Below are 22747 nucleotides of genomic sequence, written 5' to 3' on the forward strand. Positions count from 1 at the left end.
AAAGAAAGAAAGAAAGAAAGAAAGAAAGAAAGAAAGAAAGAAAGAAAGAAAGAAAGAAAAAAGAAAGAAAGAAAGAAAGAAAGAAAGAAGTCTCTTTGGAATGTAGCAGTTTCTGGATCGGCAAGAGTTAAAAGCTGGGTTCGAAACACATTGAAACAACAGCCATTCCGTAGTGGGAAGCTGTTACAGCCAAGAAGCACTGGAGCTTTGGTGCTGGATCCCACTACAGGGGGCCATGCCAAGCAGCACAGCTGGAGTGGAGGAGCCTGGCATTGCCCGTGCTGCTCAAGGGCACCGTTGGCAGCTTGCAGCCTGCTCGAGTGTAACGCATGTGGACAGATTAGCATGTGTCTGACAGGATCCATCAGGCGCGCTCTGTCACGGGGAGCAGGCGGGAACTCATTCCAACCAGTAGCATGAAGACCGGGCACCTCGCAGTTTGTTCTGCCTGACGCCACTTGCAAGGGAGGGCAGCCGACAGGCTTCATTTGTGCCCCTATGAGGCGGGGCTTTATGCCTTGTGGCTGATTCCTCCTGAATTTCGGAGGATTTCCAAAGCATATTTATTTTGTGGCGTTTTAAGCCACCCTCGGCCAGAACAGTAAAATCCAAAATGCAGTCACACATTAACATTGCATCAGAAATCATTTGACATGTTTACCAGTTAAAATTAGGGGAAAGAAAACAACAGACAGACCCCATCCCATGATCAATTCTTCTAGGAGCAGCAGTGGCGTAGGAGGTTAAGAGCTAGTGTATCTAATCTGGAGGAACCGGGTTTGATTCCCAGCTCTGCCGCCTGAGCTGTGGAGGCTTATCTGGGGGATTCAGATTAGCCTGTACACTCCCACACACGCCAGCTGGGTGACCTTGGGCTAGTCACAGCTCTACGGAGCTCTCTCAGCCCCACCTACCTCACAGGGTGTTTGTTGTGAGGGGGGAAGGGCAAGGAGATTGTAAGCCCCTTTGAGTCTCCTACAGGAGAGAAAGGGGGGATATAAATCCAAACTCCTCCTCCTCCTCCTCCTCCTCCTCCTCCTCCTCCTCCTCTTCTTCTTCTTCTTCTTCTTCTTCTTCTTCCTCTTCTATGAAGGCATATCCTTTAATTAGTGAGGAAGACCTACCGGGATGAGACTACTCTTCGCACCAGAGTTTGGGGGCTGGCACTAAAAAGGTCCCGCTGCAAATCTTGACTCTTCTCACAGGAGGGAAGGTCAGTTCCCACAGGAAGACACAGATGCTGGATGATCTTAATCCTAGGACTGTTGTCAATTTTACACCACATTGTTTATTGGATGTATTTCAATTAGAGTTGCCATCATCCAGGCAGGGACTGGAGAACTCCCAGAATTATCACTGTTCTTGAAATGGCAGTGATCAATTATCCTGGAGAAAATGGAAGCTTTGGAGGGAGGACTCTATGGCATTTTATCCCCCTGAGCTCTCTTGAGAGCCACCGTGGTGTAGTAGTTAAAAGCAGGTGGATTCTAATCTGGAGAACTGGCTTGATTCTCCACTCCTCTGGCTGAGTGGCAAATGCTTATCTGGTGAACCAGATGTGTTTCCGCATTCCTACATTCCTATAATTCTGCTTGGGCTAGTCACAGTTGCAGCAATCCTGGGTTTCCAGCCCCCATTGGTCCTGACTCTGCATGTCGAGTTCGTAGCCGCATCACTCCAGAAGGTACCTAATATTCTAGGATTGGATCAGAGGTGGAGAGGGCGCTGTTGCCGGTAATCGCCCTACCGTGGTCAGCCCGCCAGCCCGACAACTCATCTGGAAACGTCGCCCTCCTGCCCCATGGGCGCTACGCCACTGGACTGTATCCCATGCAGTGCTGCAATGATCCGTGCATTTGTCTTGTTTTTTTTTTTTTACTCTGCATATAATATGCTTTTATAAAGGCTGCGGCAAAAAAGCAGTCTTTAAATTAGCAATATACAAGGTCACATTGTTTGGAGCTCATTATAGTGCGGTAGGGCCTGCATCCAGATGTTCAGGAACTACGGAATTCCCATCAGCCCCTACTGGCATAGCCGGTGGCCATGCTGACGAAAACGATGGGAATTGTAATTCTAATTTATCTGGCTGCGATTCTATTATAATGAATTCCTTGCAATCTCTCTGTTGAAATGCCACTCTTCCCTTCGAAAAAGCCATTGAAGTGGTTTACAGCAAAATTAAAACTAACACCAGCGAATAAAACATTATAACACATCCTTATTCCTAGCGGCTGCGTTTGGAAGGCACCATTCATGGCAGCTGGTTGAGGATGAGTGAACAGAAGAGCCAAATGGAACGCCTCCATTCCATTCCTTTATTGTTCCACGATTTCATTTTGCAGTGAACTTCACTTCTTAACTCTGGGTTCAGAAGAAGAGAAAAAGAGTTTGAATGTATATCCCCCCTTTTTCTCCTGTAAGGAGACTCAAAGGGGCTTACAATCTCCTTTCCATTCCCCCTCACAGCAAACATACTGTAGAGTAGAGTGGGGCTGAGGCTCCGAGAACTGTGACTCTGCCCCAGCGTCACCCCAACTGGCGTGTGGGGTGCTGGTGAGATCTAGTTCCCCAGATAAGCCTCCACAGCTCAAGTGGCAAAGCGAGGAATCAAACCCGGTTCTCCAGTTTAGAGTGCACCTCCTCTTAACCTCTACGCCACTGCTGCTCTTGGGAAAGTGAGAGAATGTCTCAAACTAATTCTGGAATTGGTATGTGCACAGTTTCCCATGGGATTTGGTTCCTTCCGTTCATTCGTACCCTTTCCCCACGGCTACATCTCATTGATAAAACACTGCCCAAAGGTAGTCTGGAGGTGATCAAATGCAAGATTGCCTCCAGATTCTTTTGGTGTAGCGTTTTCTGATTTGCCTGTGCATTCCTGAGAGGTGATGTTCCCTATGTACTGATACTGCTAAAATAGTGTCCCCAGCACTACAGGGGGAAGAGAGAGGGGCAAGGGGAGTCTTTTTGTTTTCATCTACAAGAAAGTAACTGCAGAGGAAAAGAAGCAGAGAAGTTTTTCTTTGGCTCACAGAAGCCATCAGAGACAGATGGGGCCTCTAAGGCCTTTTCCGCACATGCAGAAAAATGCACTTTCAATCCACTTTCAATGCACTTTGCAGCTGGATTTTACTGTGCAAAATAGCAAAATCCGCCTGGCGATTTGTGAAAGTGGATTGAAAGTGCATTATTCTGCATGTGTGGAAGGGGCGACTCTCACCTCGGCTCTGATTGTGTGTGTTACGAGCTACTGTGGATTGTATTCCAAGCCTAGCAAATACATCAGCGGTGTCGTTGTCCTGCAGTTATGGTAAAACATCACACCAAACAAACCGTGATGCTATCAATGTGGACAGTAATCTCAAGGCTATTTTGCAGTGTTTTATCCATGTCAGTTACACGGGGAGTGGAAAGAAAGACCAAATGGCCTAAACCTTCCGTGTTCAGCTCTCTCACCAAATCTGTTTTTTTGACAAAAAGAAACAGGGAGCAAATCCACCCAGGACATTCGGGACCCCGAAATCTAGGGAGAGACGCAGAGGGGGAGGGTTTCAGAAGCAATCTTGCTGCAGACAGACCGCCATACTCTCTTGTTCTTTGCCACATCCAAAACAAGGCAGAGCAGCCACTGGGAATAATTTTGTTCCAGCTGATAACCCCAGCTGGTCTCCACCCCGCCGTTGCCCGCAGCCATTCGCCCTGCCGAGGGAGCCACCTGCTCCTCCCTCCAAGAGCCAGGCTCTCCTCCTCTCCCGGCTGCCCGCTTGTCTTGAGCCCTCGGAGACGAAAAGGCCGAGGCTGAAAGAGAGACGCTTCGGTTTGATATCTCTCACTCGCTCGTCAGGCCCAGCAGACTTCCCCGCTCAGGAGAATGAAGGGCTTACAGGCTTAGGCGGTCACCTTTGTAGAAAACTTTCTCAAGTTTTTCTCTCCAAAGCCCTTGGATCATCCCCAACATCATTAGCACTCCAGAAAGAGGAGGCCGGCCAGGGGGTGGGGGGGACCGCAGAATGCAAAATGATCAGCATGTTTCAAAACCAATGTCTGACACAAGAACAATAAGAGCAGGGAGCATTTTGAGAGCCCCTTTCACGGCCGGAATCACTGGGGTGTTCTGGGGTTCCCGGATTGTGTGGCCGTGTTCCAGAAGCATTCTCTCCTGACGTTTCGCCTGCATCTGTGGCCGGCATCTTCAGAGGATCTGATGGTCGTAAAGCAAAGCAAGTGGAGTATATATATACCTGTGGAATGTCCAGGATGGGAGAAAGAACAATTTGCCTATGTTAACAAGTGTAAAGGGTGCAATTATCAAGGACATTCCACAGGTATATATACTCCATTTGCTTTACCACCATCAGATCCTCTGAAGTTGCCAGCCACAGATGCAGGCGAAACGCCAGGAGAAAATGCTACTGGAATACGGCCATATGGCCTACCAATCTTGATCCTCCTTGATCTCAGATTGCAAATGCCTTAGCAGACCAGGTGCTCAGGAGCAGCAGGAGCAGAAGGCCATTGCTTTCACATCCTGCAAGTGAGCTCCCAAAGGCACCTGGTGGGCCACTTCGAGTAGCAGAGTGCTGGACTAGATGGACTCTGGTCTGATCCAGCAGGCTAGTTCTTATGTTCTTATGTTCTGGAAACCCCACAACACCCCAGATTTCTGCTCATTACAGGGTAGTATTTCAGATTTAGTAAAAAAATCAGACTAGACAGAGGAGATTTGTGGCTAGAGCTCCCATTGTTTAGATTATTGCTTAAAAGTAACTGCTGTGGCATGCGTGCTAATGTAATCCATGAAGTAGAGCAGGGCCCCCCAATGTAGTGTCAGTGAATCGTCTGATACCCTTTCTGGCACCCATGAAGTGTTTTTAGAAAGTGAGTGGGGCCAGGTGATGAGCAGGGCTTCTGGTTGGTATGCAGATTGAAAGGTATCTTGTGTCCAGGGCAGAGGTGGGATCCAGCAGGTTCTCACCAGTTCCCAAGAGTGGGTTACTAATTATTTGTGTGTGCGAGGGTTCACCCGAATTGGGTCAGCTTTTCCATCTCCAAGCCCTCGCCTCCCCGAGGGCATACTGCCTTGAATGTGAAGGGACATATGGCAATTCTGACTAATAATGTAACTCCTGAACTGGGTTAATCCCTTTCAGGTACTTTTAATTCATTGATTCTCAACCTTCCGTGTCCTTTATCTCTGGTCTCTATCAAAAAAAACCTGTGTGTTTCACCATTACTGTGTTCAGATTTGTGGTTGGGGCATTTTTCTACTAATGTGATGATGATTTAGAAATGACCTGAATTGCAAAAAATTTTTTTTGCGATGTCGTGGTGGGGAGGTGGCTGCCCATGGGGGGGGGGAATCCAACTCCAGGTTTGCCCAGAATCCAGGTTTGCCTAGAGTGCGCCTCTGCCCCCTTTTGCTGAGGGCAGGCAAGAGGGGCTGTACTAGGAGTACACGGATCCACCACTGGTCAGGGGTTACACGAGCCAGGAGAAGGCCCATGGGCCAAAAAGCCTCAGGAGGAAGACTTACCTGGTTCACAGAGGTGCAAGGGACGGCAGGTGATGGAAGTGGACAGGCCTGGTGGCACAGCACGGCCCAAAGGAAGTCATTCTGCAACTAGAGGCGCTGCAAAGGCCACACAGCCGCAGGCGAGCCCCAGGAGACAGGCCAGGCCTGGCAGATGGCCCTGGACTCTGCAGTGGCTAGTGGACATCACTGGACTGCATGGCAGGCCCACCCAACCCTGGAGAGATGGGCCAAGCCGGATCCAGGCCCGACCCAACACCGTAGCAGTAACCCAGGCCCAAAGCAAGGTAGGCCCAGAAACCCTGCTGAGGCCTTGGCCCTCTTGGAGCAGTCACAGGGGGAGGATGTGGGGCCCAGCCTGGCCAGGAAGGAAGAGGAAGGGCAGTTGGGCGGGATGAGGCCCTTAAAGTTGGGGCCTGGGATTACAGCTCATCTCCAGACTATAGAGGTCAGTTCCATTGAGGAAATGTCTCATTTGGTGGGTGGACTCTGTGACATCGTACCCCCACTGAAGTACCTCTTGTCCCCAGGAACTGTTTCCAAACCTCCAGGAGTTTCCCTGGATCTGGCAACCCTATCCCCCTTATCCCTCACCACTGACCAGGGGGGACTTGGCAATCCTCTGCCCTAAGCTCCAGTTTCCCAAGCCAGAGTTCGCAGCCCTTAAAGCACAGGTGTCAAACTCACGGCCCTCCAGATGTTATGGACTACAGTTCCCATCATCCCCTGCCAGCACAATACTGGCAGAGATGATGGGGCTGTAATCCTGCTTATCTGGAAACATCAGTGGCTACTACTCTACAAAGCAAGAAAACACACCTAGGAGTTCCCTATTTCTGCTCCCACTGCCTCCTCTCTCAGAGTGCTGGGTCGGCAGCCCAGGAAGTAAAATGCTCATGCTAGACCTCACTTTTTTTTATTGAATGGAATGAGGGGGCGAGCGAGAGGTGGGATCAGCAGGTTCTCGCCAGTTCGAGTGGGTGACTAATTATTTGTATTGTGCGGGGAGTTGCAGGTGGGTCAGCTTTTCCGTTAGACATTCCATTAGGTTAAAATCATAAAGGAATCCTGTTGTTTCCTATATGTGGCTGGTTAGCGAAGGTAGAAAGCGGGATAATTCTCCCTGTAGGGGCTGTTTTAAAAAAACATGTTTGTTTTAGAAAAGGTAGTAAGTTCCTTGTTTAAAGAGGAAAGTATCCTGCTTTTGATCTCTAGAAACAAAATGAAGTATTTGAAAATTATTAAGTATTTGACTAGGCAGAAGGTCAATTAGAGAGTAGAAGAAGAAAGAGAGAAAGAGTTTGGATTTATATCCCTTTCTCCTGCAGAGACTCAAAGGGGCTTACAATCTCCTTGCCCTTTCCCTCACAACAAACACCCTGTAGTGGGGTGCAGCTGAGAGAGAGCTCGAGAAGCTGTGACTAGCCAGGTCACCAGCTGAAGCGTGTGTGGGAGTGTGCAAGGCTAATCTGAATTCCCCAGAGAGCCTCCACAGCTCCAAGATGGCAGAGGTGGGAATCAAATCACAGTTCCTCCAGTTAGATACACAAATAACCTTCTCATGCACTGCTGCTCGCTTGTTTGTTTCTGTGCTTGGTAAACGATAGGACTTGCTATAATGAGTTTAAATTATGGTTGAAAGATACCAGCTGGAAATTAGGAACTTGTTTTACAGCAGAGTTTTGGTAACAGAGAAATTATTATTAATGTCCCTTGAATGCCCAACCACACACCCACGTCAGTACCCCGCCCAGCCCCATTAGAAATACAGCCCTGTTTAGACTCACCACCATGGGAACCTGTTACTAAAATTTTTGGATCCCACCACTGGGCCAAAGTCTTCTTTTGCTGAAGGAGCCAAAAATCCTTGGCCTGGTCCTGGTCGTCACTTCTAAGTGAAAATCAAAACATTGGGAGAAATGATCCTGCATCCTTTTGCTTCTCGCCTCCTTGGATGTCCAGCTGAAGATATCCTGTGGATCCATAGAACTAAAACACATTCCAGGTTAAATGGGGCAAAATGGTGTGTTTAAAGACCATGGCTGGTGAGTACTTTTCAAGCCTTGTGTATGTTTTTACCTGTATTATTCACACGTGTAGGGTCACCAGCGTCCGTGAGGCCTGGCAATATCCTGAAATTACAACGAATCTCCAAACTACAGGGATTGGTGTCAGGTCTTTGACTGGGATCAATAAACAGGCTCTGGATACTTGATCAGAAGTCTTTATTGAACACAGCGGGTACCTGGCTTTGGCAGTGACACGGTTACATTTATCCCTGTGGTTTTCCTGCCAGAAACCCCCCTCCCTGGTTCCCATGGAATGTGAGAATGTTACAGTGGAAAGAAGGATGCTTGAGAGTCGAGCATCCTGGGACAGCGCAGTGATACTGTCCATCCACCTGCTGCCTCTCCCTGCTGGGTTGGCGCCAGGGTGGCGTCTAGTTTGACTACAGTTGCAAGCATCAAAGGAAGAAGAGAAGAGTTTGGATTTATATCCCCCCTTTCTCTCCTGTAGGAGACTCAAAGGGGCTTACAATCTCCTTGCCCCCCTCCCCTTCACAACAAACACCCTGTGAGGTGGGTGGGGGCTGAGAGAGCTCCAAAAAGCAGTGACTAGCCCAAGGTCACCCAGCTGGCGTGTGTGGGAGTGTACAGGCTAATCTGAATTCCCCAGATAAGCCTCTACAACTCAAGTGGCAGAGCTGGGAATCAAACCCGGTTCCTCCAGATCAGAGTGCACCTGCTCTTAGCCTCTGCTCTTAGCCACTACGTCACTGCTGCTCCCGAAGACAAAAGAGCAGGAAAGGAAGATGAAAGAGCAGGAAAGATCCATCAGAGGTGAAGACAGCTTCCCCACTCCGCACAGGCAGGTGTGAGTCCTTGCACCTTATTCATTGATTTCAGACCCCCTCCTGACGATTGGTTCCCCTGGGGGAAAAATGGCTGTTTTGGAGGGTGGATTCTATGGCATTATATGCTACTGAGGTCTCTCCGCACCCCAAATCCTCCCCCTGCCAGGGTGTACCCCATCTCTCCAGGAATTTCCTGACCTGGAATTGGCAACTCTAGGCCAAACAGTACTTCATTTTATGTATTGTCAAAGGCTTTCACAGCCTGATTCAGCTGGTTGTTGTGGGTTTTCCGGGCTGTGTGGCTGTAGTCTGGTGGACCTTGTTCCTAATGTTTCGCCTGCATCTGTGGCTGACATCTTCAGAGGTGTATCACAGAGGGAAGTCGGTTACACACTGTGTCCAAAACACACTGTGTTTTTGCAGGTGAAATGTTAGGAACAAGATCTGCCAGATCACTTCATTTGTTTTTGGTTTTTTTTAGCCAAAGGATTTGTGCTTTGAACTTATACAACTAGCACCTGGGCCCATTTCATTGCTTATCCCTGGGGACACTGAGGCTGTTTTCCTCTGGGCATGGAGCATGGGTCACTGGTGGAGTGGGGGGGAAGATAGTTGTGAATATCTTTCAATGTACAGGGGGTTGGACTAGATGACCCTTGAGCCCCTTCCAGCTCTGTGTTTCTAATATGAATCCCATTAAACAAACTGGGGGCTTTCTACAGAGTAGGCATGCAATTTTGAAACTGGCTGTTACTCTCTGTAACCAGTGAGGTAGCCAGAGACAGGGACACACTCAAAGAAAAAGAAGAGTTTGGATTTATATCCGCCATGCCTGCATAGGAGAGCCAGTGTAGTGTAGTGGTTAAGAGAGGTGGATTCTAATCTAACCCTAGCTCACTCAGCAGGCTTCATGTGGAAGAGTAGAAGGGTTTGGATTTATATCCCCCCTTTCTCTCCTGTAAGGAGACTCAAAGTGGCTTACAAGCTCCTTTCCCTTCCTCTCCCCACAACAGGCACCTTGTGAGGTAGGTGGGGCTGAGAAGAACTGTGACTAGCCCAAGGTCACCCAGCAGGACGTAGGAGTGTGGAAACACATCTGGTTCACCAGATAAGCCTCTGCCATTCAGGCGGAGGAGTGAGGAATCAAACCTGGTTCTCCAGATTAGAATCCACCTGCTCTTAACCACTACAGCGCGCTGGCTCTCAGAATCACCAAACGTGTTCTGAAATATGGGATGATGAGAATCAAGCATTCATGGGGCTGGACCTTTGCCCAACAGAGGCCTAGATCCTGCATTCTCTCAAAGCTCAGTGCTGCCCAGCGTCACCTCTGCTCATTTTGCTGACACACCGAAATGCCTGCAAATGGAGGTTGCTTCGTGTTACTGCTGACAAGGGGCTGCTCGTAAATTCTTTGACAAGGGTTTTTATTTTAGTCGAATGAGCGAGATGCGGAGAGAGACACCCAGCCGGCACTGGCTGTTTCTCAGCTAATCTGCTGAGCCTTTCTCTTTTGGTCCGCATAGTGCATTCAAGGTAGGAAGCCGGGATCCAGTTACAGGGAGAAAGAGCTTCCTCTTTGGTTCCTGACTGGAGGTTTCCTTTTGACTGAGATGTTATACAGTGATTTGTTGACCAGAAACACTTCTTTCCTTTCTGTGCCTTCCTTCAGGGTCCTCAAAGTGGTTTCTGCCTTAAATCGACACCACATCCATTAAAAATAGCAACCACTAAGACACCAGATTAATAGCAGATTGTGTGCGGTGCCTGAATGAATCCAGGATCCAGCTAGAACAGTGGTTCTCAACCTTCCTAATGCCGCGACCCTTTAATACATCTCCTTGTGTTGTGGTGTCCCCCCCTAGCCTGCTGCATTATCCATTTTTACAAGATGGAGAACTTACTGATGCCTGCAGAGACTTGGAGGCAGTGGTTCTCAGCAGCTTCCCTAATGCCGCGACCCTTTAATACATCTCCTTGTGTTGTGGTGTCCCCCAACCCTAACACGTATCCATTTTACAGATGGAGAACACTGATGCAGAGAGTCTTAGGCAGTGGTTCTGAACCTTCCTAATGCACATAGCCAGCAGAGACCCCTGGCCAGAAAGGGGTTGTTCTGACCCCCCCAAAGGGGTTGGGACACCCCCAGGTTGAGAACCACTGAGCTAGAATGATCTTAGGATTCTGTTTCCTTGATGGAAGAGGCAGCTGCCGACTTAGTGTTTTCTGTTCTACAGTGCCACCACTGTGGCTGGCCAGAGAGTGGTACTGCAGCTACCAGCTTTGTAGGAATTACATGACATTGGAAGAGCTGATAGGGATCCACCCGGCTATGGTCTTCCATACAAGCAACAACCGATTGAGTGTGTCACACTATCCTTGGCTGGCTGTCTATCCTTCTCAGTTCAGCTCAGCTCAATGGAGATGCTTCTGAAATTCTCTTCGTTAGAAACCCTCCCTGTGTTTTGAAGTTCTGAACTGGTGGTGGCAGAAAGTGCCATTAAATCGCAGCCAACTTACGATGATTCCATTGGGTTTTCAAGTTCAGAGGCATTCAGAAGTGGTTTGCCATTGTCTGCCTTTGCCATTGCCTGCCTTTGCCATTGCCTGCCTCTGCGTAGCAACCCTGGCCTTCCTTGGTGGTCTCCCATCCAAGTACGAACAAGAGTCAGTCCTGCTTAGCTTCTGAGATCTGATGAGATCAGGCTAGTCTGGGTCAGCCAGGTCAAGGCAAGAGATGTTCAGAGTGTTGGGGATATTGTTTAATATAGCAGACTTTCGCCCAGTCACAGAAGCGTGATACTGAGTGCCGCAAAATCAGTCTTCCCAAGAAGTTAATTGCAAAAGGTAAAATGTACATTGATTCAAGTAGATTCTATTCACATTCTTGTTGCAGTTGAAAGAAAAATAGAAACTCTAATCTGAAGAATAAACTTCCCTATATAAGTGGCAAGGTATTTCCGGCCTCATGTGAATGCAAAGCATGGGGCATTTGCTTCTGTGAGTGGGGAATCGACCAAAGAGCAATGACTATTGAGAGAGACGGAGGAAGGGTCAGAGGGTAGCTCCCAGGTACAAACAAAGAGAGGAACCTCCTAAGACAGGGGTAGGGAACCTGCGGCTCTCCAGATGTTCAAGAACTACAATTCCCATCAGCCTCTGTCAGCATGGCCAATTGGCCATGTTGGTAGGGGCTGATGGGAATTGTAGTTCCTACCCCTGTCCTAAGAGATAACACTTATACATGTAGAAAGATTTAGCATCCTGCAATGTCTAAGCATGCTGAGTTGCTATCACCAACACAGAGGTGGTTTGCCATTGCGTTTTTCTATGTAGCAACCCTGGACGTCCTTGGTAGTCTCCCATCTAAGTCATAAATTTGACCAACCCTGCTTAGTTTCCAAGATTTGCCAGGGTAGGGCACAATAGAAATCCAAATAAAGTTAAAGTTAATGATCCAGGCTGGGCCATTCAGGTCTGAGCAATTCTGAATTACATAGTCTCATTTCCAAAGTGGATTTGGCTCAGCAGGATTTTCCCATTTTCTTTTTTCCTTTTTATTCTGAATGTTGTTCAAAGCCCTGAGCGCGCACCCTTCAGTACAACACTCTGCTTATATGCCTCCATCTTCTCTTCCATCTTATGAACGCCATGCAAAGTTGAGGGGTAAAAACAATCTTAATGAGACTATAGGACATGGTGGTGTAGCTGTTAAAAGCAGGTGGATTCTAATTGGAGAACCGGCTTTGATTCTGCCACCTGAGTGGCGGAGGCTTATCTGGTGAACCAGATGTGTTTCCGCACTCCTACATTCCTGCGGGCTGACCTTGGGCTAGTCACAGTTCTTCAAAGCTCTCTCAGCCCCGCCTACCTCGTAAGGTGTCTGTTGTGGTGAGAGGAAGGGAAAGGAGCTTGTAAGCCACCTGGAGTCTCCTTACAGGAGAGAAAGATGGGGTATAAGTCCAAACTCCTCCTCCTCCTCCTTCTTATTTTGTGGGTATGTTGTGTTTCAACTAATGCACAGGAACACCTGGCTATACCAATGCGACACTGCCCAAAGGGAATCTTTTCAGACATACACACAGCCGTACCTAGACTGCTTTTCCCTAGTGTTTTATCAAATGCATATGTGCTGATGGAGCATGCACAGAGGGAGAGAAACCGATTTGTGCATCAGTGGCACGCAGCGATCAAATGTCCTGATTCAAACTTACAAACCACGCACTACAATAGCAAAGTTGTGTTTTTCCCCCCCTGCAATATTTTATCGGTGCTTGGAGGTCTGTGAGTAATTGTTGCGGAGCGACCATCAGGCACAACAAGTCAACAGCGTAGCGGCTCCACCATAAAACGATGCGGCTGGATGTCAGCGTGCGTTTAATTAAAACCTCTGGTGACCTGCCAAGGTCTAACAGGATCGCGGTGGCGAACCTTTAATTTGGAGCAGGGACGGGTCTGACTGCAGACACAGGGCGATGGCTTCAAGCCAAGATTTCTGAAACCAGAGGCTTCTCATCTGAAGCTGAGCTCCGTATTCTCTTTGGGCAAAATTCAGGAGCACCTAGAACATAGGTGTCAAACTCGCGGCCCTCCAGATGTTATGAACTACGGTTCCCATCATCCCCTGCCAGCATCATGATGGGAACTGTAGTCCATAACATCTGGAGGGCCTAACAACCCGGTTGTTACTCCTATGTTGACTAAAGGTGTAGAACAGCCTGAAAAAATTAAGCCCTACTGGACCGTCTCAGTGGGTTTCGATGAAGGTTAACCAAATTGCTTTTGGGAAACCCTCTAAGTGGCTTCAGCTGTCCCTGTTTTCTTCTCCACATCCAAAGTAGAATCATAGAGTTGGAAAGGAGCACAAGGGCCATCAACCCCCTGCAATGCAGAACACACAATCAAACTCCCGACATATGTTCATCCATCCTCTGTTTAAAAACCTCCAGAGACTCCACAACTCTCCGAGGCAGAGAATTCCGCTGTCGAACAGCCCTGATGGTCAGGAAGTTCTTCCTAATGTTTATGTGGAATCTCTTTTCCTGCACCTTGAACCCATTACTCAGACAGACAGTAGACTGTCTCTGAACATGGAGGCTTAATTTAGGTTGGCAGTGAGGTGGATCTGCACTCCAGATTTATGCCTTTGCAAATAAGAAGGCCCTTGGCAGTCCTTTGCAGCCACGTTTCCCCTTCTTCCTTTTGCTAGGATTATTTGTGATAAACCCCTAGTCTCTGAGCTGCGGCCTTGTGCTTTTGTATTTGTTGTGTCTATTTTCTCCTTCAGTAAACATTAAAGGTGGGGGGAGAAGAAGAAGAAGACGGGGGAAAGTCCTTCTGAGAAATGCGGCTTGGCTTACGGCTGTGCCTTCAGGTTGGCCTCAGTTCAGTCGGGACTCGCCTGCCATCTCTGCAATCCAACTTTACATCCACCGATGAAAACTCTGACAGGGGCTGTTTGTAATGCCAAAAGATCGGCAAAGCCTATTATGCTGTGTTGGGATGGAGAGACTCCAGATGTGAAAGGAAAAGGAGGGGGACGGGATAGAGCAGATGTTCTGTCTGGTGCTTCAGATGTGCATGAACTACAATTCCCATCAGCCCCTGCTGGCATGACCAATTGGGGCTGATGGGAATTGTACATCTGAATTGTACATGAACATCTGAAGCCTCAGAGTTGGACACCGCTGGGATAGAGGGAACAATCTAGGGCAGGGGTCTGCAACCTGCGGCTCTCCAGATGTTCATGGACTACAAATCCCATCAGCCAATTGGCCATGCTGGCAGGGGCTGATGGGAATTGTAGTCCATGGACATCTGGAGAGCTGCAGGTTGCAGACCCCTGATCTACGGGGCAAAGTGAGGTGATCAACTTTTAGGGTGGCCAACTCTGGGTGAGGAAATTCCTGGAGATTTGGGGGAGGAGTCTGGAGAGGACAGGGTTTGAGAAAGGGAGGGGCCTGGACAGAGCGTGACACCAAAAGAGACATTTCCTGAGGGGAACCCATCTCAGTAGGCTAGAGACCAATTCCAATTTTGGGAGATCTCCAGGCCCCACCTGGAGATTGGAAACTTTACCACCTTTGATGGGTGGGTCGGGATGGCAATGGGTCAGGAAGGCCCCTTGAAGCCCAAGCTCCTGGGATGTTCTTCCATTAGGGCCCCATCTAGGACACACAGTGTTGTAGAAATGGGGTGCATCTAGAGGTCATGTAGTGCCACCCCCTGCACAAGGCAGGAGATTTGAAGACAAAGCATCCTCAACAAACAGCCTGCCAAGGAGAACCCGCTTAACCCAAAATTGTTGGTTCTTCATGCCACTGTTATCTTTAGAAAGTTTTTCCTACAGTTCAACTGAAATCTCCCCTGTTGTAACTTCAGCCTAGTCCTTTCCTCTGGAGCAGCAGAGAAGAAGAGGAGTTTGGATTTATACCCCACCTTTCTCTCCTGTAAGGAGACTCAAGGTGGCTTACAAGCTCCTTTCCCTCCCTCTCCCCACACCTTGTGTGGTAGGTGGGGCCGAGAGAGTTCTGAGAGAACTGTGACTAGCCCAAGGTCACCCAGTAGGAATGTAAGAGTGCGGAAACACATCTGGTTCACCATATCAGCCTCTGCTCCTCAGGTGGAGGAGTGGGGAATCAAACCCAGTTCTCCGTTAGAATCCACCTGCTCCTACCCACTACACTACGCTGACTCTCCAGTCCTTTCCGGGTTCCAAGGGATGCATCACCAGATAGGTGTCAGTCAGCCAGTCAATATTTATTCCGATACAAAATCAGTTCCAAGAATTAAAAAAAAGATAATAGTAAAAATAAAATATGATTCTCAACGATAATGGTAAAACGCTACAATTAAATCAGAAGAGTGAGTTTTAGCTTAACAGAATAATGGCCTTTTCCACACAAATCCTCTAAAACCTTTTTTTTAAATGTCACTCTCCCCTTTTACAGTGATGCATGTCTGCACTCACTCCCTTGAAACGATTCCTGGCCTCTATTATTTGTCCCTTTTGTTTTGAGTTCTGTGTTGAATCGATGCTTCAGCGCTTCAAAGCTCTTTGCTGCAACTCTCTATTCCTTCTGTAATTGATGATTTGAAGATAAACCCCCCCCCCCCAGAGGTGGGATCCAGCAGGTTCTCACAGGTCCCCAAGAGTAGGTTACTAATTATTTGTGTGTGCCGAGAGGGGGTTACTAATGGGTGATTTTGCCACATGATTTTTGCCTTAGTTACGCCCCTCCTCTCAGCAGTAGCGTGCAGAACTTGAAGCAGTCTAGCAGGAGGTGCACCGGCGTGCATGGCAGCCTGCGCCTGCGTGCATTTGTTTTCCGCCCAAGGTCCGGCGCAACGGATGCGTGCTTGCCACAGCCCCACCCAGGAATGCCCCGCCCTTGGAATGCCCGGCCACGCCCCCGTCGTGCCCTGCCCAGCCCCATTGGCGCTACGACACAGTTTTAATCCCACCACCATGGGAACCTGTTACTAAAATTTTTGGATCCCACCACTGGAAATTAGCAAATAAAGAGGTGAGGGGGAATGGAGAGTGAGTTGGGAAAATAGGGCCTGAGAAGAGGAGAGCGTTGGGGCACCTGTGGAGCCTGAGGAGGGTGGGGTTTGGGCTGGGGAGGGATTTTAATGGGATATAATTCCGAACAGTCCACCCTCCCAAGCAGCCATTTTCTCCAAGCGAATCTGTGCCCTGCAAGGAGAGATGTAGGGAGCTGGGTATGTTTAGTTTGGTGAAGAGAAGGTTCAGAGGTGACACGATAGCCATGTTTAGATATTTGAAGGAATGTCATGTTGGTGAAGAAGCAAGCTTGTTTTCTGCTGCTCCAGAGACTAGGACCAGGAGTAATGAGTTCAAGGTGCAGGAAAAGAGATTCCACCTAAATGTCAGGAAGAACTCCCTGACAGTAAGAACTGTTCGACAGTGGAATGCACTACCTCGGAGTGTGGTGGAGTCTCCTTGTTTGGAGGTTTTTAAAGAGAGGCTGGATGGCCATCTGACAGGAGTGCTTTAATTGTGTGTTCCTGCATTGCAGGGGGTTTTACTTGGTGGCCCTTGGGGTCTCTTCCGACTCTATGATTCTATGAACCAATCTTTGTTGCCTAGATATCAGTCATAATAGCAGGATGCCGGTTGTAATCTCCAGACGCCACCTGGCAGTTGGCAACTCTACTTGCAGGGTTGTTGTCAGGATAAAATGAAGGAGAGGAGAATTATTTAAGCCACCTCTGCTCCCCATAAATGAAGTGAATAAATAAATGTGAGTTGTTCCTGGTTTCCTGGGGCCAAATCTTCCTTTCCTCTAGGTCCCTATTTCTAGCACCCAAAGCCCAGGGCTGGGCAGGATTTGCTCCAGATGCCCTCCTCAGACAAGTTCATGCCAAGCACATCCTTGCCACTGCCTGCACGGCTCCTGCCACCTGCCGTGGCCTCCGAATTAGCCCCTTCTCGCCAGAAGGACTCAGCAGTGCCTATTAGGAACCTCCGAGAGGAACCTTTCAAGCTAATAGCTGGGGGGGGGGGGGGAAGCATCGCCTCATCCCTCTTTTTCTCCGGAGAGGTCCAGGGACGGACGGAGCGTTATTGCCATATAATTTGAATCCGGCCTTTTGCTGCGATGACTGGTATTCGCTGCAGTTAATTGAGATCCTTCCAAAGTTCACCGCCTTTCATTATAACGGACCTCTGGAGTGGAAGACTTCGAGCTAATGATCAGAGAGGAGAAGGAAAGGGCAGGTGTTTACTGGAGGGAACTGACCGGCGGCGGGAGAGTCTTGGGGGCCAAAAAAACCCATCAGCAAACAGAATCCGTTTCAAATGCAGCCGGGGCTGCCCGAATCTCTGGCTTAGTGATATCTTTATCTCCAGACGGTCTGCTATAATGTCACATTGCGGGGTCTGTTGCCGGCAATTTTTGTGGGTCCAGCCCTTCCCAGCACATCACACACATGCACAGCTATGTGGCTAGCCCTTGTGCATTGACTGACTTGATTGCTGAGGCTGTTGCAGGTGCTCCACGCCCCACACGGCTCTTTCAGATGAATGAGCGCACAGTTCAGTGGTGGGATCCAAAAATTTTAGTAACAGGTTCCCAGGATGGTGGGATTCAAACTGTGGCGTAGCGCCAATGGGGCTAGGCGGGGAATGACGGGGGTGTGGCCAGGCATTCCTGGGGGCGGGGCATTCCTGGGCAGGGCTGTGGCAAGGACGCAGCCGCTGCGCCAGTCCTTGGGCGGGAAACGAATGCACGCAGATGCAGGCTGCCACACACGCCGGAGCACCTCCTGCTAGACTGCTTTAAGTTCTGTGCTCTACTGCTGAGAGGAGGGGCGTAACTAAGGCAAAAATCACGTGGCAAAATCACCAATTAGTAACCCCCTCTCGGCACACACAAATAATTCTGTGAAAAACCTATACTCGAACCTGCTTGAGGAACCCTGCTGGATCTCCACCTCTGGATGCGTGCAGTCCTTCTGCTGCTGCCGCAGGCCAATTACCCACCAATGCTGACGGACAAGATTTCTTGCCCCGATGCGCTTCCACTTTGTGGCATGCCAAGAAAAGAGACGCATTGGGGCAAGATTTCTTGTCCCAATGTTCTTCCTCTTGCCCCATGAGTGCTTCTTGCTTTCTACGGGGAAAGCAAGAGCATCTCTGGTGCTACCTTTCATGTCAGAGCGGGGCAAAGGCAGGGAATGCCAGCAGTGGGTAATTGGCCATAATTCTCTACCAGGGGTCTGCAACCTGCGGCTCTCCAAATGTTCATGGATTACAGTTCCCATCAGCCCCAAACCAATTGGCCATGCTGGCAGGGACTGATGGGAATTGTAGTCCATAAACATCTGGAGAGCTGCAGGTTGCAGACCCCTGTTCTCTACAGACACCCACCCACCCACAGAGTCATAGATTCTATGAGTGAGGACTGGCTCAACAACAGCATACTGGGGCAGTGGCAACTGTGAGAATTGTTCTGAAGTCAGCTCCCCTATCTGATCAGATCACCTGGTCTAGTCCAGATACCTGAACTTTTTTGAAACCACTGCTGAACATAACAAACAGACCCGCTGTTGTCATGTGGAATGGGGCCGTGGCTCCATGGTAGAGCATCTGCTCAGCATGCCGAAGGTCCCGTGTTCAATCCCCGCCATTTCCAGTTAAAAAGACAGTAGGTGATGAGAAAGTCCTCCACCTGAGACCCGGAGACACGCTGAAAGTTTTGAGAGGACAATGCTGACGTGGATGGGCTGTTGGTCTGATAAGGGAGCTTGATCTGTTCAAGATGGTTAGGGAAGGAGCTCTGGCTCAATGGTAGAAACTCTGCTCGGCGTGCAGAAGGTGCTGGGTTCAATCCCCAACATCTCCAGTTAAAAAAGGACCAGGCAGTTGGTGACGTGAAAGACCTCTTTCTGAGGAACTGGAGTACCATGGAGAGGGCCTGTGGCTCAGTGGAAGAGCCTCTGCTTGGCATGCGGAAGGTGCTGGGTTCAATCCCCAACATCTCCAGTTAAAAAAGGCAGTTGGTGACGTGAAAGACCTCTATCTGAGAAACTGGGCATGCAGAAGAAGCCAGGTTCAATTCCCTGGCATCTCAGTTAAGGTAAGTAGCTGTGGACATGAAAAACCTCCTGGACAGTTTCTGCCAGTCAGAGGAGATTAAACCAACCTTGATAGAATGGTGTTCATAACTAGATAGAAGAAGAAGAGTTTGGATTTATACCCCCCTTTCTCTCTTGTAGGAGACTCAAAGGGGCTTACAATCTCCTTTCCCTTCCCCTCCCCCAACAACAAACACCCTGTGAGGTGGGTGGGGCTGAGAGAGCTCCGGAGAGTGGTGACTAGCCCAAGGTCACCCAGCTGGCATGTGTTGGGGTGCACAAGCTAACCTAGTTCCCCAGATAAGCCTCCACAGCTCAAGTGGCAGAGCGGGGAATCAAACCCGGTTCTCCAGATTAGAGTGCACCTGTTCTTAACCACTACACTATGCTGTTCAATATTTATGGTCTTCAAAAGAAAGAGCCTGCTCGTGTGTAAATGAAACCACGACTCAGTCGCGGCGGGGCATGTGGGGTTCCAATCACAGGTGTGGTTGCACATGCATGGAATGTAATATGACAATTACTCAGTGCACATTTCAAGGCAAACCAAGTAGATGTTGCCCATGTGCTCACATGACCTCCCTTGGTCCATCCTATCAGTACTGTCTGCTCAGACCGGCAGTGGCTCTCCAGGATCTCAGTCACTTTCGGATCACCCCCTTCCCGATTCTTAATTGGATATGCTGGGAATTGAACCGGGGACCTTCTCATGCCAAGCAGATCCACTACCACTGAGCCATCGTTCCTGCATTGCAGGGGGTTGGACTTGATGGCCCTTCTGGTCTCTTCCAACTCTATGATCCTATTCTATTCTATTCTATTCTATTCTATTCTATTCTATTCTATTCTATTCTATTCTATTCTATTCTATTCTATTCTATTCTATTCTATTCTATTCTATTCTATTCTATTCTATCGTCCTTCCCAACTCAATTCTGTGTATGCCATTCCCTCTGCAGACTGTCTCAAGTTCAGTTCAAAGGCCCAGGAAATGGGACAGACCTTGACTTGGGACCCTGGAGGGCAGCTGCCAATGGAAGCCGGTAAGACTGACCTTGAGACACTCAGTCTAAGGCAGCATCAGATCTCTTTGACCAAATCAAATTCGGGGGAAAAGCCGCCATGTCAAAGAAGAACGCTTCTTCCGCCCGGAGTTGATCAGGGCCGGCGTAGAGAGACGGCCTATCACGATGCACACAAACAAGCCAAGGTCATTCTTGCCATCTCTATGTAAATGCCGGCATGGCTCACAGGGGGGGCATTGGGGCCCGGAGCATATGTGTGCTCGGTCATTGCCCGCTCAAGTTTCCCCCGTCAATCACCGGGCCTTGATTGCTCGGCGGCCATTATCCACCTGGTTCCCATCTTTCTGCGTCTGCCTGCCTGCTCTGCGCTGGTTTCCCAATCTCGGCCGGACGGCGGGAGCCTCGTAAAACACGGCCGCGTGTTCCGAAAAAATCAATCTCCTCTCTATTAATTTGGCTCCCTTCAGATTTATCATTGTCTTTGCCTCGGCTCGTCCAAAGCCACTGGCAACCTCTCAAATAGCCTTTTTAAATTCTGCAGTGGGGGAAAGCAGGGAGGCGGCAGCCCTGGAGTGGCTTCCAGGGAGCTCGCGAGCGGAGGCGGCCTGTGTGGCTTTGGAAGAAAGTTTGAAGCTGCCTTATAGGACCAGTGGGGCATCCAGCCAGGTAAACTGTCTCCATGGTTCTTTCACTGAACTCTGCTGGAACCCAAAGGCTGGGTGAAACAGAATGATCCAGCAGGAGCCTTTGTACGTCCTGATGGTCAGTCTATAGGGCAGTGATGGCGAACCTTTTCGACACCGAGTGCCCAAATTACAACCCAAACGCCACTTATTTATTGCAAAGTGCCAACCCGGCAATTTAACCTGAATACTAAGGTTTTAGTTCAGAAAAAAACGGTTGGCTCCCTCTTCCTCCGCCCCACCCGCTCGAGCAGGGGCCAGCCTGCTCAAACCTCCAGCAAGTCCCGCACGCATTGCTCTGTGCCTCTCTAGCATCTCTGTCTCCTCTGCGCCCGCCCCTCGGGCAGCAGCCACCCGGAGCACAGACGTGCCAGCCAAGTCCTTCCTGCTCACCACGGTGCACGCACATCGTGCTCACTGACCCAGGCCAACCTAGATGTGTGTGTGTGTGTGTGGGGGGGGTGATTTTCCACCCCCCCACATGACGAACTCTGTGTACACGTGCCCACTGAGATGGCTCTGAGTGCCACCTCAGGCACCCGTGCCATAGGTTCGTCATCACTGGTCTATAGGGCAGTGATGGCGAACCTTTTCAAGACCGAGTGCCCAAATTGCAACCCCAAAACCCACTTATTTATCGCAAAGTGCCAACACGGCAATTTAGTCTGAATACTGAGGTTTTAGTTTAGAAAAAACAGTTAGCTCCGAGGCGCATGTTACTCGGGAGTAAGCTTGGTGAAGCAACCGTGCAACACTTTGAATGGATGAATCACAACCCTAGGGGGGTTTACTCAGAAGCAAGCCCCGTTGCCAGCAACCGAGCTTACTCCCAGGTAAAGGATCATGCCCAGGCCAGCCTAGGTTTGTGTGGGCAGGGGATGATTTTCCACCCCCCCCCCACATGATGAATTCTGTGCATGCGTGCCCACAGAAAGGGCTCTGAGTGCCTCCTCTGGCACCCGTGCCATAGGTTCGCCACCACTGCTATAGAAGGTGGCTACACCTGGTTGCCCTTGTGCCCCTCACTATGACCCTTGTGGGGAGGGGATTGACCTATTCCCAAGACCCTGATCTTCCTTTCCAGTCCCCTCCGCTTTCTCTATATGCATTAGGCAGCCTGGGCAGCTGGAAGCAAATGTGACCCAGCCCTTGCACCTTTCCCTTCCTCTCCCCACAGCAGACATCTTGTGAGATCGGTGGGGCTGAGACTTTGGAAAGAACTGTGACTAGCCCAAGGTCACCCAGCAGGCTTCATGTGTAGGAGCAGGGAGACCAGATAAGAGTCAGCAGCAAGGAGTCAGCAGCAGTAGACTCTACCAGAAACCACAGGCCTTGGCAGCTACCCTACTTGAGGTTATGCTTATGCCAGCCCTGGATCTGAGCCACTAATTTACAGGCCTCCCCTAGACGGACTCTTGATTTTGCGAAACATTTTTGCATCAGAATCCCCTCGTCTTTTCCCAGAGCCCCTGAATGGCCTACAGCAGCTGCCCTTCCGACAGGGAGACAACAGGACTTTGATGGCATTAATTAGATATGTTCTTTTTCAAACGGAGCTGGAGCTTTGATATCTTTCTTTGTGGTCCACGCCTGGGAAATGGCTGCATTGTAATTGTTTCTTCTTCATGGGAAATTCATCAGGTAGCCACAGAGAGGAAATTTCAAGCGGAGAGTAGGGAAACCGGGTTGTAACCTGTTCTGTAGCTATTCTCTTTTAGCATGGGTCCCTGATGTCAGCAGGAGGAGGAGGAGGAGGAGGAGGAGGAGGAGAAGAAGGAGAAGGAGGAGGAGGAGAAGAAGAAGAAGAAGAAGAAGAAGAAGAAGAAGAAGAAGAAGAAGAAGAAGAAGAAGAAGAAGAAGAAGAAGAAGAAGAAGAAGAAGAAGAAGAAGAAGAAGAAGAAGAAGAAGAAGAAGAAGAGAGAAGGAGGAGGAGTTTGGATTTATACTCCGACTTTCTCTAAGGAGTCTCAGAGCGGCTTACAAACTCCTTTCCCTTCCTCTCCCCACAACAGACATCTTGTGAGATCGGTGGGGCTGAGAGACTTTGGAA

This window comes from Sphaerodactylus townsendi, linkage group LG05, assembly GCF_021028975.2.
Source record: "Sphaerodactylus townsendi isolate TG3544 linkage group LG05, MPM_Stown_v2.3, whole genome shotgun sequence".
NCBI classification, from domain to species: Eukaryota; Metazoa; Chordata; class Lepidosauria; order Squamata; family Sphaerodactylidae; genus Sphaerodactylus; species Sphaerodactylus townsendi.